The following is a 20,078-nucleotide window of genomic DNA, read 5'->3' as shown; positions in this document are numbered from 1 at the left end:
TTTAGTTGCCTAATAATTCTGCACACTAATAGTTGCCTAATAATGATGTACATAGAAATATTCTCTTAAGAAAGCCAAAATTTCACTTTTACTACTTAAATGTTCAGGTTTGAGGGTTTGTTAACATTTTGAATTGACCAAGAGCACTGTAGTTGTACAATAACAAAAGTAATCCTCAAAAATACAACTTGCCTAATAATTCTGCACTCCCTGTAGTTCCTGTATTTGTGTAGTTTAAAAGTGTGTTTTTATATGTTATGATATGTGTTTTACTGTTTTATGTTCTGCAGAACAGGAACCTGCTGGAAACCAGTTTTTAAACTGAGTCAGGCCCGTTTAAATTGTATCTTGGTGTTACTTTTTATTCTTTCCTGTATAATAAATGAAATGAAACATATGTGCAGTCAACAGTCAGATCCTCTCCTGGCTGTATTTAAAAAAAAAATTGTTTGTTCACCTTTAGATTGAGTGCTGTCTTTTTGCAGAACTGCAGTGACGAGAAAGATTGGTGCTGATGGTTCAGACTGAACGTAGATGTGCTAATGGGCAGGAAGACAAGTCATGTCATCTTATTTTTACACAAGTTGAAGAGAGAAACCTAACAGACCGAGTTATTTGTGATGCTTTTTTTACATATATTGCACTTTTGTTTTCTAAAACCATTGGCAATACAAATGTCATACAAGAATATTCAACCCGAGTGTGAACATGAGTGTTTAAGAATGCAATAAACCAGGTGATTGTTATATTAGTTCTCCTGAGTCTTTCACTCACAAACGCAAGTGGAAGTGCATGTTGTCAGGGCAAAAATAGTCTCAGAATAGAGGCTGTAAAGGGAAGTCTAAATACAGCTAGGACAGGAAGAAAAGTGTGTGAGAAATATAAACACATCAGGAAGTGGCCTTCCTTCTTTTTTCCCCTGCCTCTCCATTCTCTGGTGTATGGGACATGAAATCACCACAGCATGGAGAGGGACATTGGTCTTTCAAAGGGTTCCAGTGTTCAATTCAATGTGATATCATTTTATTTAAATAGTATTTTTTATTCTATTCGCTTTTATATTTTATAACAAGCAGTGGAAATAACACAGTAAAGAAAAATTTGAAATACAAAGAATACAAGATCAGAATACAGATCCAATACAGTTTAGATACGACAATCTGCAGTTTTTCCTGTAAATGAAACTGAATTACACATATAAATAAATATTACATTTATTTATTATATTACAATATTACATTTAGCTTGCCGAAGTTGATATTTACACTGTAATCATAATCACATGAAATAATGAAAAAGTTTATTCTCATGGCATTTGGACAACCATCTCTTGGGGAGACCCACAGATCTGTAGTATTGCAACTAGTAAAACATACCTGTGCATAAAATAACTAAACTCAACTTTTTCAATTTTGTGACAGTCAGTAGAGGATGAAATTTAATTCAAGATGTTCAGCAACAGAAGAATCCAACTTCCCAAGTGCACCGGAAAGTAGGCAACAGAAAATGCTTCACATGTGCTTGCGCTGTACAGGTGTGTAACAGAGAGAGGAAACAGATGACCTCTTCCTCTCGCTATTTGTTTCTCTCTCCCTTTTCCTTGCCATTCGTTCCTTCCAGCTGGAGTTGTTGATACATATCCAGGCTCCACACTCTCACACATATGGAGAGCACTTATTGTTTTTTGAGGAGCAGAACTGGAGAATGAGAGTGAGAGTGTTTTTTCCAACTTGTGTGTGAGTGTGTGTGTGTGTGTACCTATTTCAGCTCAATTTAAATTTAGCTTAAAACAAAGAAGAACAAACATAAGAAATATTAAAAGAGCTGTAATGTCTATTAAGATATTAAGCCTGTTGGATTTAAAGTGACATTAACCAACAGTAGTCTCCCAGTGAGCAAGCCAAATGCAACAGTGGCAAGGAACTATGATGTTTAAGCAGAGAAAAACTTTGGGAGAAACCAAACTCATCCGAGAGGGAAAGTTCTCCTCTGCCATATTCATTTGTCATTTTAACAAGTTCTGATGTTCTGAACCTGACACTATCATGACTCCTTGCAGAGGTTGATGTCATCTATCCACAGGTGCTGGGTCATCCATTGCATAGTACCCCATGGTTTGGTTTGGGTCAGCTTACTTTTGGGGGGCTTTTCCTTTGGGCACAGTACACTCTAAAAAAATAATCCGTAAAAAAACGGATAATGTCCTGGCAAAAAATTACCGGTACTTTTTCCGTTATGTTTACAGACATTTCCGTTTATTCAAAAACTGAACATTCTGTAGATTTATAGAACACTGTCAGTAGATTTACAGAACATTGTCCGTAACCTCTAGGGACACTTCAATCTGCCTATGAAACGCAACAATGGTGACAATCAACAACAAAGCTTCATGCTGCAATGCATGTTGGGATTGTAAAAAACTCTTTCTTAACATTTACTAACGATTACTCACGATTGTTGAGATTTGTATCCAAAGTGTTGATGTCTCTGAAGCAAAAACCACAGCTGACAAATTTGCAGCAATCTTATTCAAAATAGTGTGTTTTTAGATCAGCATAGAGTGTCACTTTTATACATTTTAAGTTCTTTATTCTTATTTTATCATTTCATATTCAAATGTTAGGCAGCATAACATAAAAACAACTGAGCGTATATGACATCATAGACATTTCTCCTTCCTCAAGCAACAAACAAGTTGTAATTGCTATAAGCAAAAACACTATTGCAATGCCAAAAGAGCAGAGTCAGTTCTGTGAGGGTCAGTGTTGGAAACGTTACTTTAAAAAAGTAATTAGTTATAGTTACTAATAACTTCTCACAAATAGTAACTGAGTTAGTAACTGCGTTACATCATTATAAAAGTAACTAATTACCAGGAAAAGTAATTACTGCGTTACTTAAAAAATTCTAATATTTCAAATAACTTGAATGCCCCTTACAAAATTAAATATGTTAAATTACTAAAATGGATACTAAAGAGAAATGACTAATTTTGTGGCAGCATGTGACGATGTGAGGTGCTTTATTAGATCAGAATTACTTGCTACAGACGTGGAGAGACTTTTTCTTCATGGGCATAAGTTGCACATTACACAAACATTCTTGCCTTTCACCTCAACAATGGAAAAGTAGTGCTTTATACTTTGTGTTTGCGACCGCTACCTTTGAGCTTGTTGTACTTGCCATCACCCTGTCGCCGGTGTTTTCGGAGTGATTGATGCGCGATGACCGGGCTGCCTGTCAGTGCTTTGAGATGGGGCACAGCAGCAGCAGCAGCACCGCTGCTCGTTGAGAAGAGAAAACGACGCGTATTTTCATGTCAGTCTACAAATGTCTCCAACCACGTCAGAAAAGATAGCTAGATTTGTCCTATAAAGTCGCTAAAGTGATAGAAAGTTGCTAAGACTTTTTTACACTGTACGCTCGGACTCGGACTGTGCGAGTGTGCGTGTCTGTGTGTGAATTCTGCCTCTGGCTGGCTAACGATGGAAATTAAGCCAATCATCATCAGCTATGTGGTTCTCCCACCCCCTCTTACACACACACACACACACACACACATACCAATCATCATCAGTTATGTTTCTCACAACAAACACACAAGAGAAAAACAGTGTTTGGCTAAGAGAGCGAGCATACACGGGTGAAAATCACTACAGTGAGATCAAGTTTAGTAACGCGCAGCATTTTAATGTCAGTAACGATAACGGCGTTATAACGGAGGAAACAGTAATTTATTTGATTACGCGTTACTGAAAAAAATAACGCAGTTACTAACGCCAATTACTTATAGCGCCGTTATTCCCAACAATGGTGAGGGTCAAGGGACAAAAGCCTAACTAAAGGGAACACAAATCACCATAGTGGTGACTTTCAAACAGAGATGGTGAAAGAGAAGCAAAAGTGAAAGATTGCAGCAGGGGTTTGCACCCATAATGCAACATGTTATTAAAAAAAACAGGTAAAACACCTGTAAAACATAAATACGGTATGTAGTACCCGATACTTTTTTAGTACCACCTCGGCTAAGGTTCCAAGCTACCTGAGCTGATACCAAAGTGTGACGCGAAAATACTGTAGATTACTGACTGGTCTGAGAGAAATCGTCACTACCAGCCTAATGACACGCCTATATTCGCTCCCACTCCGAAGTGTTACTAAACTTGATGGAAAAGCTAACCAAGCCAAAGTGAGGTGAACTGACCTGACCCAAACCGTGGGGTACTATGCAATGGAAAAGCAACATAAGGTGGGATCCAACCTGAGCCATGGTGTAATCTCTAGTTATAGTATCCTAGTATCTCAACTACTGATAAAATGTGTGATCTTACTCAAAAGCGAGCTAAATGCATGAAATATTTGTTGAGGTTAGGGTGTGACACATAATTATAATTAGCTACATATAATTGACAAATACAGTATCTATTTTATGTTCTGATTTAGATCTATAAGTAAACATGCAAATGCATACACTGTGCATTAGTCACATTGAATACCTATCAGACAGAGCTGTGACTATAAAACAACATGACCTACATAAAACAAAGTTTTACTGTAAATCTGCATCCTATGAGCCACATTTACTGGCAAGCAGAATTTACAGTTTCTCTGTCAGACCCAGTAGTTGTCACCACCTAGTGGAAAATTTGTAGAATTTTCTGTTTAGTAATAACTCTTTCTAATTATTGTCTCAAAAGCAAGCATGACTATTACTATTGCTTAACAGGTTTAGAGGTTAGTTGTATTTACTGACCTTGATAAGTCTGGTCACTAAACCTATATCAAGGAAATTGAAGTAGCTACCCTGTCGATGGCTTTTTGACACTGTACACATTTTGTCAATGTACTGAATATAATGCACTGTTTATATTTCTGTGATTTATTTTTGTTTTTCTAAGAAGTGCTTTAATCTGGCCAAGATGTACAGACATTGTTAGTCATGTATGTGTGCTTATACCCCTGAGAAGCAGGAGTGGAACTGGACAGCCATTATACCGATGCGTGTGCAAGCCATATATAGTGTATTTTAATACTTTAATTATTGAGTATTATTTGCATTAACATTTTTATTTATATAAAAAGCAATCACTTAAAACAAATGTAAACAACAGTCAACTCAGCTGCCACATGCTTTGAGTTGGAGCTCTGTCAAGTCAAAGCTAAAAACCTAAACTAAAACTTAAAAGCTTTGTTTTTTTTATCTGACCATCAAAACCTCTAAATTATCCAAATTGACTGACTGCATACAAGATATAAAACGCGGGATGATTCGTAACTTCCTTCTTTTAAATTCAGATGAGACAGATACTCATAGGACCAAAGAGCTATAAGCATAATCATTTTGAGTTAAATTTGCATATAAAAGGATGTAATGTCACTTCAGCAAATAGACTTGGGCATTGTATACAATAAATGTGAATTGAATTAATTGATTATGACAGTTATCTACTGTAGGTTTAGATTTTTAGCGTTTAGGACTTTAAGCAAAAACGTAACATTAAAAGACTTATAATATTTATAGTACTGCTTATAATTTAGGCAACTTTACCTAGGAGAATAATAAATGTGTTAAGATCAAAGTACACACTGTACTGTATCGCTGGAGTAGGAGTGTGATATAGCTCGATATCATCACGGCTGGGATTAGGCCAGAGGCACGAGGCTGCAGTCCAAGTAGACAGTGATAATATAGAGCTATATCACATGACTCTGAGAATGATATTGCTTTTATACAACAGTTCGACTGCATACGTTTAAAAAAGAAAACTAGAAAATAACAACAGAGTGTTTTCAAAGTGTCTTTTGGGAGGAACTCATGCACTTGAAGCTCAGACCAACAGGTAACCATTTCAATGTCAGAACTCATGTAATAGCCATTTCTCAATATGACCATTTTTGGGTAAAAAAATTCAGTTCAGGCGAGAATATATATGTACAATATTCAAATATCCAGCCAATTAGGAAAGATTACGCCTATTCAAACATTTTCTTAGAAAAAATCAGACCTGTACTGTCCCTGTTGACCAGGCGCAACCACCGAGTGTCAGTATTATACCGCTGACCACAGACTGATTTCGTACACTCCTGTAATTTTCTGCTGTCTTTGATGTATCTGTGTCTGATGGTCAACTTTAGATTTTATTTGTTTTCTATAGATCTAACATACACCGATATGTTTTTCACGACAGATGTCGATACCAGTCATTACAGGTCGATAACCGATATTTTGAACTATGGTAATGAACATTAATGTCAAAAGACACAGACTACGACAAAAATTTGTAATGTTTTATACCATTTTTAATTTGGACACTGAAAAATGTTAATATAACAATCATATTAGGTATATATGTTGCCAAGACAGGCATTTAAGAAAACCTGTGTATCTATCTGAACATTTATGTGTAATAAATAAGTCGCAAAAAATAACTTAATCTGTCATTTGTTGCGACCTTGTATAACAGGTCCCTTAACGTCACACGCTATGGCTTTATTTAAGAAAAGGAAGTACCAACGTGCATTTCTAAAAATAAAAGTAATTCCTTCGAGAAAAGTTTTGCACATTCATTAGGAGAATATTGGTTTAATTGCCAGTCAATCCAAAGTGCTTCAAGTTTTGATTACATTGAGGTTTTATACATGCAGTACTTTAAAGTCTGTTATTTGTGACGTTTCATTGTATACAAATCCACAGTCTGTTGAGCTGCATGCGTTAATTTGTTTACGTTGTGAGGTTTTGTACCTACAGTATAGCAACAGCTTCTCTATTGCCGATTTTTGACAGACTACCTTAGAATACTTAGTATAAACACTTAGATAGGGTGACAGTTAATACCTTTGTTGCAATGCTCTTAAAGAAATCCCTTCCCTCAGAGAAACCCTCACTTAAGGATTTTCATGAAACCAGGCTCAGGCCTTTCCAGTATGTGAGGTGCCCACTTGAGTGAGGAATTAATTATCTTCAGTCAAACACAATCAGAGAAGCCCCAAAAAGCACATCCATTCATCAACAAATTTAATCCTAAAATCCAGTGGTTTACTAAATGTCTTCTGAAAGGAAACCACACACTTAGGAAAGAAAATGAATAATATGTTGTGTTTGTGATTGATATGTTGTTTTAAGGGGGCCTATTATGCCCTTTTTTAAATGTTCCCATTGAACAAAAACACGTCCAAAAGACGTCAATTATAATGTGTTTGTCTAACATTTAAAAGATGTCCACTGAGTATCCAGAAAGTCTTTGCAACATCTTTTTTAGACATCTTTTTGTGTTGAAATTAGATGTCCCACTGACATGCTTGTTCAACGTTTAACGTTCAACATCCACCGGGGAGCTAGAGACAACGTTAATGCAATGTTTTTATTAGACGTCTTTTTTTGTGTTAAAATTAGGCATCCTACTGACATGCTTTTTGAATCTGAGAGACAATGTTCATGCAACGTCTTTTTAAGATGTATTTTTTGTGTTTAGATTAGACGTCCTACTGACATGCTTGTTGAACATGCTTTGCAGACATCTTAAAGACATTCATATAATTTTTAATCATGTTTAATTTCAGACATCCCTGTTGACCTCCATTTAAACCAGGTGTATTTTTTTACTTCTTAATAAGGCCACAGTTCAATCCTGTCTAACCACCAATATACTACACAAGGTTTTGGATATCAACGCTTTTTCAGGTACTGGATGTTGAATGACTAAAAACTTAAAGACATTGTTCATACGTAATGCTTTAAAGCTTTAAATAATAAAAGAATACCCATCCCCTTAGCTGACATGTACCTAACCAAGAACTATAGATATGCATAGACATTTTATAAAATGTGTCACAGTATGTGTATGAAGGACGAGGAGGATGACTGGTAACACAAAACATAACTTTATTCGACAGATGATGGGAAAAGACAATGGTGATTATCATGGCCAGACTTACCATTGGGCTTGAGCTCAGGGGCCCCATCCAGTAGGGGGCCCTCGTGCTTGCGTTTGTTTGATTTGTTCAGTAATATGAACTTCGTTTTAATTTTCTTTTACAGCCTATTGGTTGGTCTAGTGTGGTTAACTATACCTAAACTTTGTAAGGAATGGTGCAGTAAATTCGCTAATATATATGTCAGTCATCTTGGTGATAAATATGACACTCTGTGTTTGCTGCTGTTGAAACGCTATAATAGTGAATACGCGAAATGGGAGACATGCTTTACAGATAACCAGAAAGAGCAATGCGAAAAGGAAGCGCTCAGTGAAATGAAAAAAGATTACTCAGTGTTTCCTCTAGGATTTTTTTCAGCTGTGGTGGCAAGGGGTGCCCATGATGATTATAAATGTACATTATTTTTTTAAATGTAGAATATAGACTACAGTAAACTAACATGTATTTTTTATAATTTTCATGCTGTCATTTACTTTTCCTTATATTTAGCATATTGCTTTTATATGTTTGATCTAAACTGTATTTTCTTTAAAAAAAAAAAAGTTACATAGCTACGTACGTAGTACGGATATTTCATTGTAGTTTTAATGTAGTGTGCATTTGCAAGTTCGTGCTCGTGTTTAGCGTTACAGTTCCCTGTTGCAAAGTCACGCACAGTCCTGTTTGGTAATCCGCACCGCTGTGATTGACAGAACCCCCGTACAGTTATACAGACGCCGACCCCGTCACACCGCAAATCGCGCAATTAAATAGAAATCTTTAACTGTCTTCAGACAATCTTAAAGCTCACGTAACACACGCTGTTTCTGCATTTCTGATATTAATCTGGAGTACCTATGGAGTAGTATGACATCCTTTATATCTCTGAAGAGTCTTTAGTTTAATCAGATTTATAAAAGAAAGATTAGCTTTACCGAATCTTTCCGATAACGTATGAAAAAATAAAGAAGAAGGAGTTATAACACGGGAGGAGCGAGTACGAGTCATACAACACTATACAACACTGTTTTAACTTATGATTCACTACATGTTCGTGTCATTTATATAATATACACGCGCCTATTTCCAACATAAGACAGAAGTCTTACTTACCACGTGTAACTCGTCATGACCCGGTTCTGAAAATCCACCGCATCAAACACACACGCAAAACTCCGCTGCTAATCCGGATAATAAACTATATCCATTGTTTCCATAAGGCTGGATGTCTTCTCCTTACATCCAAAAACACACTTCTTGTTGTGCCATTGTTGACTTTTGAAATTAAACAAGGCTGAGTGGCGTAATAAGCTGTTAGCAAGCTCTAGCGTCTCCCGCTGACTGACGGCTGGGCGAGGAGTTTTCCGGCGGAAGCCCATATAAAGAAGTGATACGTATCGAAAACCCCTGAAACTTCAGTTAGAACCGTAATCGAAAAAAATTTGCCGAAACTTGTACGAACCCTGGCGAAGTGCATTCGGCACAGAAATACTCTGAAACACGCCCAACTGCATTTTTGACACTTTGCCTACGTTTAGCATGAGGAAACAACTCTATAACTGTGTTAATAAGTCAGAATGCTTGAAATACCATTAAACCCCCCCTTTAAACACACAAGCACGGGGCCATTTAAAAATGAGTCGAATTTCGGTCTTTGGTGTTAGACCCGCATTTTACTCTTGTCTATTGAGTCCCGACCTCATCTACATCGCAAATGACATGGGGATTGCCCATTATTATGCCCGTTAACGTTACATCAAATAAATGCGTTTCACCCACGAGTACCCCGACCCTGCTGTCTGAAACAGATGAAACAGTCTCACCTGCTGCCTCAAGTTTTTATTACCAACGTCATTCCTTCCCACGGGAATAATGTAAGTTTCCTTCCAATCAAATTCGACTATTAATGTCTTGCAGTTGCATATGAGTAGTATTCAGTATTTAGCCTTTTGTTTTTTGACAAATATCTTATCGTTACTTAATGTGAGTGTCGACGGAAGATTGACAGCTGAGCGGTCAGCAGCGCGCTGCGCTTATAGCCTATATTCGGAATAACTAATGGCCTGATAAGTTGATAATATGAGTACAGTGATTCCAAATTAATGTAAAAAAAAATCGTTATATGTTAAATCGAAAGTTTAATAGCCTAATGTCTTTTCTCGCAGCCCTGCGCTGCATCGGTGTAGATATGCGCCGGTGAACAGCATACGCGTGATGACCTTGCACCTTAAATTACCCTAAATTTATAGTCATAAAGATACAAGTAAAACAACATTCGAAACTCTAAATGTTGTATTTTTATTTGTGTGAACTCACAATAAGGATAAAACCTTGTGCTTATTTAAAATCATTAAAAACATGATGTGCTTTCTGCTGCTTTGGTTTTAGAGTGCGTCACAAAAAAAAAGATCAGAAACTAAGAGTTTCATTTTGTGACAAACCTTTCACACTTTCAATCATAAATTAACATCTGAATCACTTACTACTTGCTACTTTGGCGGGTTAACCGTCATATACAGTCGGCTGTACAGTATTTGATGTATTTAACTTTATGCGGCACTGCGTAATTCGATCATCATATGAAATCAAATTATAGCGGCGCAAAAGTGACTGGAAAGCAGACAGACTCGTGTATTCGAGTTCATGTGGCGCCACAACAACCGATAGACGAATGACATTAAAGAACCGCGAGAGTGATTCGAGAAATTGTACGGAGAAGTCTTCTTTCGAATCGCTCTTGCGGTACTTTGACATCATCAAGCACACACACGACACTGTAACCAAACAGTCCCTGGGAGAAGTTGATTATTGGAGCAGAGCTACGGAATATAACAAAAGCCGAAGAGTTAACAACGCACATGTGACTAAACAACATTTAAGTCATCAGTCCAGTTTATTAATTCATCTGGAGGTGAGGATCCAAATGCACTAAATTAAGGCCATGTTGATGTCCTGATGGTTTTTAATACAATCCACTAGCCTACTTGTAGTGTTTGCATGTGCTTCACAGAATCACAGTTTAAACTTCTGAAAATTTTTCATTTTTATATCTGCGTTCAAGGTTTTAATGCATTATGTTCATATTAGATCCGAAAATTAATTAATGATCATCTTATCCACTTTGGTTTTTGGTGTCTATATTACATGATGATCTCATAATTATTAAATAACAGCCTAACATATTTTCTTTTTCATAACGACTGATGCAGATGAAAGGTAATTTATGGTCATTTTGAATGCATATTAATTAAAAAACATTTACACCATTAAATTACTGTATGGTATTTTTAGCTAACAATAGTTGTCAGATGATTAAAGTGCCCATATTATGAAAAACTCAATTTTTCTGGGTTTTGGTGTGTTCATTTGTGTCTCTGATGCTTCCACACGCATACAAACTTGGAAAAAAATCCATCCATGCTGTTTTGAGTGAGTTACAGGTTTCTGAATGTCCTCTGCCTTGAGTCTCAGATTGCGCGAGTTCAAACTCAGCTCCTTTGTTACGTAACTAGCCATTTCGTCACATTCAGTTTGAATTTTCCCGCCCACCACCCCACTCGCAGGTCTCCACCCACCAGGGAGTTAGAGAGCACAGAGCAGTCACTTCGCTGATACCCTCTATGCTGTTATCATGTCTCATGGAAATAACAGCGCTATTTGGATATTATGGATTATACTCCTGCCTACTTTTAAAAACAAAGTTTAAACGCGTTTATTTAAACCTAAAATGTGATCTCACATACAGTGTGTTACGACGCAAATTTTCCTCAGATTGTAGGCGATAAGACGTTCACGAAAAATCTGATGTAAACAACAGACTATGTACTTAGCGTTCAGGGATTATACGCATTTGTGGACAAAAATGGTCATTGAATGTATTTTATTGGACTTTCATGGATTATTCACACATCTGAAACAGACTGGATTCGATTTGCCATCGCTATATCAACACAAAAGGTAAGAAGTCACGTTAAATTTTGCATGTTGTCATCTTCTGTCACAAAATACTACATTTATGAGCATCTGTATCTCAAAACAGAGATCATACATTGATGCTAATGCCGTAAATTATACCTTTTAAATGTATATGTTATTGTTTGTAGACAGTACGCTATATAGATATTTTTTCAGGCTAGATAGTTTGCAGCGTGGTTTCGAAAGTTAAAAAAATATTTAACGGCCAAACTAAAAGTGTTTTGCCAAACTAACCGAGACCGGGCCTTACCGATACCGACCCGGCTTTTCTGACTAGGCCAACGTACCCCCGAGACTCTTGTAACTTTAGGGTCCGGACCTCCCGCTAGCTTCTAGCAGTTAGCACGCGGCCCACAAGCAGTATACATCCCCCGCCGGGTCTAATTTTCTGTCATTTGCGAAAATAATGCGTTTGAAAATGTTTTATAACGGGAATATGTTAGTATTGTCCAGGGAAAACGAGTGTATTGTAGAAACTGCTACATCACAATTTACTCTGGAATCTTTGTGTGTCATGATGAGTTTAACACACCGAGACCGGGCCTTATCGACCCGGCTTTTCTGACGAGGCCAACGTATCCCCGAGTCTCTAATAACTTTATGGTCCTGACCTCCCGCTAGCTTCAGTTAGCACGCGGCCCACAAGTAGTATACATCCCCTGCCGGGTCTAAATTTCTGTCATTTGCGAAAATAATGAGTTTGAAAATGTTTTATAATGGGAATATGTTAGTATTGTCCAGGGAAAACGAGTGTATTGTTGAGACTGCTACATCACAATTTACTCTGGAATCATTGTGTGTCATGATGAGTTTCTTCTCCTGTAGTGTACTTATTAGTGATACTTTTCTGCTTGATTTGTCTGTTGGCAACATAACCCGTTAACAATAATATATAAAAATAATAACACAGGCCTGTACCACTCACGATACCACTGAGCACGCGCACGGGCACATGATGTTAGTAGTGGGGCGTGATCAAAGGAGCAGCAGCTCATAAATATGTAATGACTAGCTCAAAACGGCACAATCTGAAATGCACTGAAACAGAGGCTACTGGAGATGGGTAACAATCTTTTCCTACAAGCTATTTCGAGCAAACAACTTTTGCAACATGCTTTATGGAACTCATACACCTATTTAACTTGTGAAAAAGCAGTCATAATATGGGCACTTTAAAGAATACTGTGTACATTTTGGCCCTTAGATTTTCTTTTTTGCTTATGATAAACTGACATGATGATAACACACATAAGCAGTCTATCAGAATGCTCTCAATTACATGTAGATGCATGCTGTATGCATTTGCAAGTGTGGTGGTGATTCTGGTGTGTCGCTCTGGTAAGTGTTAAAACTAAATGATTATTAAAGAGCACCAATTATCTGATTCATGATTTTACATTTCCTTTGATGAGTAAGTGTGTACATATTAGGGATGGTAAGATTCACCGATTCGCATCGATGCATCGGCATAAAAGCTTACGATGCGATGCATTGATTTAAATATGCGTGCATCAGATACAGTTGGCATTTGTATCGCGATGCATCGTTTATAACATATCTGCATCGGTAAAAACCGATTCATTTATATAGATGCGCTATTATTTTACTATTTATAAAGCAAGCAATAATTTATTATGTAACTTTTAGACTGGTTTCTCCTTTCTGAACTGTTCCTAAAGCGCGTTCTCTCATCACCACTGCAGCTGCAGCGCGAATATGATGTATCACAACAACGCTACAAACGGATTAACATGGCAGACTCAGAACTCTTTCTTCCACCAAATCATTTAAAATCCAGTGTTTGGAAACACTTCGGGTTTTATAAGCGAGATGGAAATCTTGACAAAACCCATGCAATTTGTAAAATATGTCGCGCCGCTATAAAATATACAGGCAGTACGACTAATTTAACAACACACTTGAAGCGTCGACACAGTGTGAGTGCAGCCGAGGCTCCCACCCCCTCGGAATCGGCTGTTGCTAGCACTAGCCGCTGTGGTACCGCCAGCAGGACGCCGGGTGAGCAAACGATTACAACTTTTTTCCACTCCCCGCTGGCTGTCAACTCTGCTCGTTCCAAAGCAATAAACGAAGCGATCACCTTTTTTATTTGTAAAGACATTCAGCCATACAGCGTTACAGAGAACGAGGGATTCCAGTATCTCCTCCGCGTCTTGGAGCCCAGGTACCACATTCCAAACAGAAAGCTATTCACTGAGAAACAAGTCCCTGCTTTGTATGACAAAGTTAGATGAGAGATAGCCGAGTCATTAAGCAATGCCCAATGAGTTGCAATTACGGTTGATGGCTGGACGTCTTGTGCCACGGACTCATACGTAACGGTCACAGCACACTATATTGACGATGAGTGGGTTTTGCAAAACCATGTTCTTCAGACAAGAGTGTTCAATGAGGCTCACACAGGGAATAATCTAGCAGTTTTACTGCAAAACGTTTGCCGCGAGTGGAATATCAACATCAAGGACACAGCGTTGGTCATGGACAATGCTAAAAATATGATGCTGGCCGGAGTTGGTGCAGAGATGGACCCCCATGTGCGATGCATCGCGCACACACTTAATCTAGCCTCGCAAAAATCCCTCAAAGTGGACAGGGTGTCTGAGCTTTTGACAAAAGTGAGGAAGGTGGTAACGTTTTTTCATAGAAGCCCAAAAGCAATTGAAATTCTGCGTGAAATGCAGGCCCAGTTACACCTGCCAAACCACAAGCTTATCCACGATGTTTCCACAAGCTGGAACAGTTCACTTGACATGTTGGAGCGTTTTTGGGAGCAACAGCCTGCTGTGTTGAACACCCTGCTGTCAAAGCAGATAAAGAGAAGTGAATGCATGGCCAGCCTGACAGAGGAAGACATGGCAATAATTCAAGATGTCATCAAATTGATGTCTCCACTGAAAGTGGCAACCACACTCCTCAGTGAGGAAAAAACCCCACCATCTCAATGATCTCACCAATTCAGGCCAAATTAAAGAGACATTTCCAGCCAGATGATAGCGTTCTGCCAGTAATTTCCCAGATGAAGGAACGATTCAGGCAGGACTTTGACGGCCCTACACATATCTACAAGACCTCCTCCACTATGCCTCAGCCCTTGATCCACGCTTTAAAGACCTGGCTTTCCTGGATAACAATGAAACCAAGGACATGATATTCACGAAGCTAATAGGAGAGGTGGTGAAGATGGATGAAAAGGTAAGAAGAATTTACTCAGTATGTCACTCTTTCTCTCTCTCTCTCATACCAATTTGTTACTTTTATTTATTTGTGTCTTAAATTATGTCTAGTTTAAGGAAATCTAACAGTCTCTGGATTTTATAATAATTATTGTCAGGCAGGGAGCACAATGAATGAGGACCAGACAGATGAAACAGGTGGTAACAGGAGCCCCCACAGAGAGGAAGAGACAGGTTTGCTATGTTCTAATAAGAAGTTTAGGAACTGTTGGAAAAGTTATGTACTCTATGTTGATTTGAAGGTACATGTGTTATTATGGTCTAGTATTGTATGTCACATTTTTGTAGTATAGTATTGACTGATATAATATTTCTGAAAATCCTCTCTTCCCTTCTGCTCCTAGATGATGCTCCTCCCAAAAAGAAAACAGCCTTGGACCAGATGTTTGGCAATTTCCACAATGAGAGACCACAGACGACAAAGAACACAAGGGAGAGAGCTAAGGAGGAAATTTTAAAGTACAGAGAGAAGGATTCTTTAGGTCTGAGTGGCGACTTGCTGCAGTGGTGGAAAAAACAAGTGGATCTTCCTCTGCTTTCAGCATTGGCAAAGAGCTACCTCTCCATCCCAGCTACAAGTGTACCCTCTGAAAGAGTGTTTAGCACAGCTGGAGACATAGTTACTGCACAGCGCAGTTTGCTTCATCCTGATCATGTAGATCAACTGATTTTCCTGAAGAAAAACCTTAAAGTAGGACATTTGAGATAATCTGGTTTACAGCAGTCTGTGACTGCCAATAATAGTTTTTCTTATATTTTCATTTTTGTTAACCTGTTTGTGAAAGGTTTTTATTTTTGTTTATGTTAGAACAGCACCTGCTTTTCTGCTCACTGAGTTAGCCTACCTGCCGAAATCACTTTAGCCTGCTGGGAAGTTACAGAACATTATTCTTTGTTTATCCCTGAGCAGCATCCTCAAATTGTTTCACCTGTTAAATGTGTGAGCTGTTAAAAGTAACTAGAGACAAGACAGGAAAAGAATGCCTGTTTTTATTTATTCTTTTGGTTTTGTAAAAAACAAATCTTTTGTTTGTGAAAGAGCCTTGCCTAAAAAGTTAGATGGCACTTAAGATACTTTGGCACTTAAGTTTTGCTGTAGGCTATGTTTGAACAAAACTGCATAGTAAAATTGCATAGTATCATATTTTTCTCCATTGCTTCATATTACACTGAGTCGCATCGTGTTGAATCGAATCGAAATAGTACCGCACCGCATCGTAATAGCAGTGAATCGCATCGCATCGTAGCTGCTTATATGTATCTTTAATGTATCGCATCGTTGGCTATGCATCGAGATGCGTATCGCATCGGCCTCAGTTATGGAGATGCACATCCCTAGTAAATATATTAAATATGTAAATTTTAGGACCTATTTAAAGGGTACCGTCCCAGTGACAGCTTTTGTACCGTTTATTCTAAAAGTGTAGGGCCCGAAATTTACATAAGCCCAGGAGCCCCTACCCCGGTAAGTCCTGCCCTTGTGAGGTAAAAACAATAATCAAAGATGGTGGATGAGGGGGTGAGGGCAGATGATCCCGGCAACCTTGCACCATGGAGAGCGATGAAGAGCAGGAGGGGGTCCTGGAGGCAGATGGATTGGCGGGAGGAGGAAAACAGTTGCAGTCCAGGATGGGGCCTTGAGCAGGGCTACACACACCTCAGCTAGCATGAGAAGCCATGGAAGAGTGGAAGGAGGGAAAATCCATCGTAGAGGAGACCAGAGAGAAACCAGGGTGCCGACTGATGAAAGACCTCTTCGGGAAGACCAATCAGAGTCCATCCCTTGTCTGCTGGGTTTTATATTGGCTTGTTCTTTCTGTCAGGAGGGGTGGCGGATAAACCCAAGTGCAAACAGAAGTTGGATAACACTGATATTTTATTTACAAAAACAAAAACCCACGATAGGGCACAAACCGACACGAAACAAGATATACAAAACACTGACAAGACTAGACTAACTATATAAAACTCTAGACAAAAAATTGACAAAACAAGACTAAACCTGAATAACATTAAACAGTAAACTTAACTTGATATCAATGACTAAAACAGGACATGTACAAAGCTGAACAAACAAGCAGAGAACCACAAACACAAGGACCTTGAATAGGGAGAACTAATGAGGGGCACAGGTGAAAATAATAACAAGCAAGGGAGCGGGTAAAAAGTGATCAGACACAGGAAATACATGGTTTAGTATACACAATACAGACCATGCATTCCACACACAAAACATTGTACTGTCAGAACCCTGCCATGCTGGACTAAATCCAGCAGGTTCCGGCAGGATCCTGACACCCTGCTGAGTGAGATTTCAGCTATGATTTAGCTGTCTGGGAAAAAATTAAAATCCTAAAAGATTCATGGAATCCTAGGCTAAAATCTGCCGTCTTTGATTGCTAGTTGGACATGTTCACAGACAGCTGATTAATTACCGTTGCGATCAAAATTATCCTCCAACAAAATTTTAAGACACAAAACTGCTGTGTAACATGTCCCTACGACAACCGGCAGATAAAGAACCAATAGAAGCATAGAACCCGATGATGCAATTAGTGCGACAACAACAAATCAACGCAGTTGATTTTACATATTACATATAGCTTTTACATCATAAAGTCTTTTAAGGCAGTGGTTCTTAATCTTGGAAGGAGGGGGACAGAGTTTTAGGGGGGGAGGTCCAGACAGGGTGGGACTGGGTGAGAAAGGGGTCTTAGGTCCAGGGGGTGAAGTTGAAGGTTTGGGACAAGGAGTCTGGGCAGGATTGATGAGGGATTTAGGAGAGACAGGCTGTGGTAGGGCAGGACCAAAAGTGACAGGGCACAGGGTTGAAAAAAAAAGAATAAATAAACCCTTGTGTAAAACCAGGCTTAGTCGGGAGGGACAGTTCTCATCTGACACGTTACAGCTGCAATCCATAGCTTCTGTGGATAAAAACAAGCTTAAGAATGTGATGTGTAATGTTGTGGAAACAGGCAGGCAGAGGCGGTGCAAGTGACTTTGTTAAACATAAAACAAAGTAATACAAATGATAAAAAAGCAATGCAAAACTAAAACCAGAGACAGAAACTGACACAAAACCAAACCAGGAAACCACAATCTGACATTGACTGACAACAGACAATGGAATCACTAGGGCACCAAGGCATAAAGGGACGTCAGAATCTAATGTTAGGTTTACTTTCTGTTTCATGAAATACCTTCATTGTTTTGTCCCACAATTCTATGCGTGGGCGTGCACAGGGAATGTGATTGGTTGAGCCGGGTCAAGTTAAAAAAAAAAATGGCGGCCAATGAAGCGGCTGGAGCACAAATTTAGTGTAAATATGAAGCGTCTGGAGCACAAATGTAGTGTAAACAACGTTATATTTTCTCTTTTTACACCTTTTGATTGCATTTCTAGTGAGAAATTAGTATTGTACTTTTTCAAATATGGGATTAGTTATCACAAAGGCGCTCTCCGTTTCTATTTTAAGCACAATTCCGTAATGCTGCCTTTGAAGTCTGTCCGAATGCATTTCTCAGAGCTGCCATCATGCCTCCGAAGTCATTGCTCATGAGCTGCCTATGCTTTCAAAAGCAGACTAGTGGTGTTTCTCAATGCCAAAAATTCAAGGATACTACATCATTGACATCCTTCGAAGGACTGTTCCAATGTCGAGGATCCTCGGAATTTCAACAAAGGACTGAGTCTTATGTTGGAAAATATCCCATATACAGGAAAGGCCTAGCATCTGACAGAAGTGACTTGGAAGGACCCCGTAGGTCTATATACACAGAGTAATCAGGGATAACAAGACCCACCTGGGAAACAATCAACACACGGACCAATGAACAAAAGTACGCAGAACTACAGATTTGGCACACAGAACTTTAAAATAAGAGTCACATACTGGTTAGTCTTAGCCTCAGACATCACACCCATGGAACGTTGGCTAAAAGTCTAATGAGTATTGCACACTTAATTATAAATTCTTCAAGAATGTTGAAGTCATCTTCTGATTTGTTTGATCGAAAAGAGAAACAATCATGTTTGTGTGGGTAATAAATGACTAATGAGCTGTTATCATGATCAGCTAAACATTGCATTTTCAAAAATATGCAAAGTTCACAGCATAGACTCTCTAAAAGACTTCCAGAAGTTTTGCTTGAGGCAGTTAGTGGAGTCAAAAAGAGATATTTTGACCTGTTTGACAACATATTTTCGGAAGATTATTTTTCCAAGCCTGGCAACCCTTTGTCGTGGAGAGATATGCTTCAAACAGATACCCAACAAACATTTGGACGTGTGATGACCGTTGAAAAGACATCCGTTCGTCACGTCACGTCCGCGTTGAAAAATATATCCAAAATGAAAGTTGAGCCGACGTCTTTGATGTCATCTGGCCGTGAATTACACGTCTTTTCTGCACGTCCCTGGACGTATAAATGCGCCGTCTTCTGGATGTTTAAATGTGTTTCTGCATAGTTTAAATATATGTTTTAAGCCCCCATATAGCAAACATTTGGATGTTTTATGACGTTGAACAGACGTCCCTCGTTACGTCCCACCACGGTTGGAAAATATCCTAAATTAAAGTTGCGCGGACGTCTTTGAAGTCATCTGGCCGTGAATTACACGTCTTTTTTGCCCGTCCCTGGACGTCTAAATGTGCCGTCTTCTGGATGTTTAAAGCAACACTATATAGTTTTTTTACCCTTAAATAATGTCTCTAAAATTATCTCAGTGATAACTTTTAACTGGACAAATTGTACTGTTGCTGCAACCTGAGCAGCCTCTTAGCTGCTACAAGCACAATCTGAAAGTGGCGGTGGAGGGTAGGAAACACAGCTCCGCCCCTCCCCCTGCCTGGAGAAGAGTGTCTGATACCAGGCACTGTTGCGCTTTTCAACCACATGGGGGAGCTGTAAGTCATTTTTACAATAAAACTACAT

Source organism: Misgurnus anguillicaudatus, chromosome 10, assembly GCF_027580225.2.
Source record: "Misgurnus anguillicaudatus chromosome 10, ASM2758022v2, whole genome shotgun sequence".
NCBI classification, from domain to species: domain Eukaryota; kingdom Metazoa; phylum Chordata; class Actinopteri; order Cypriniformes; family Cobitidae; genus Misgurnus; species Misgurnus anguillicaudatus.
Note: the sequence above shows the minus strand (reverse complement) of the source record.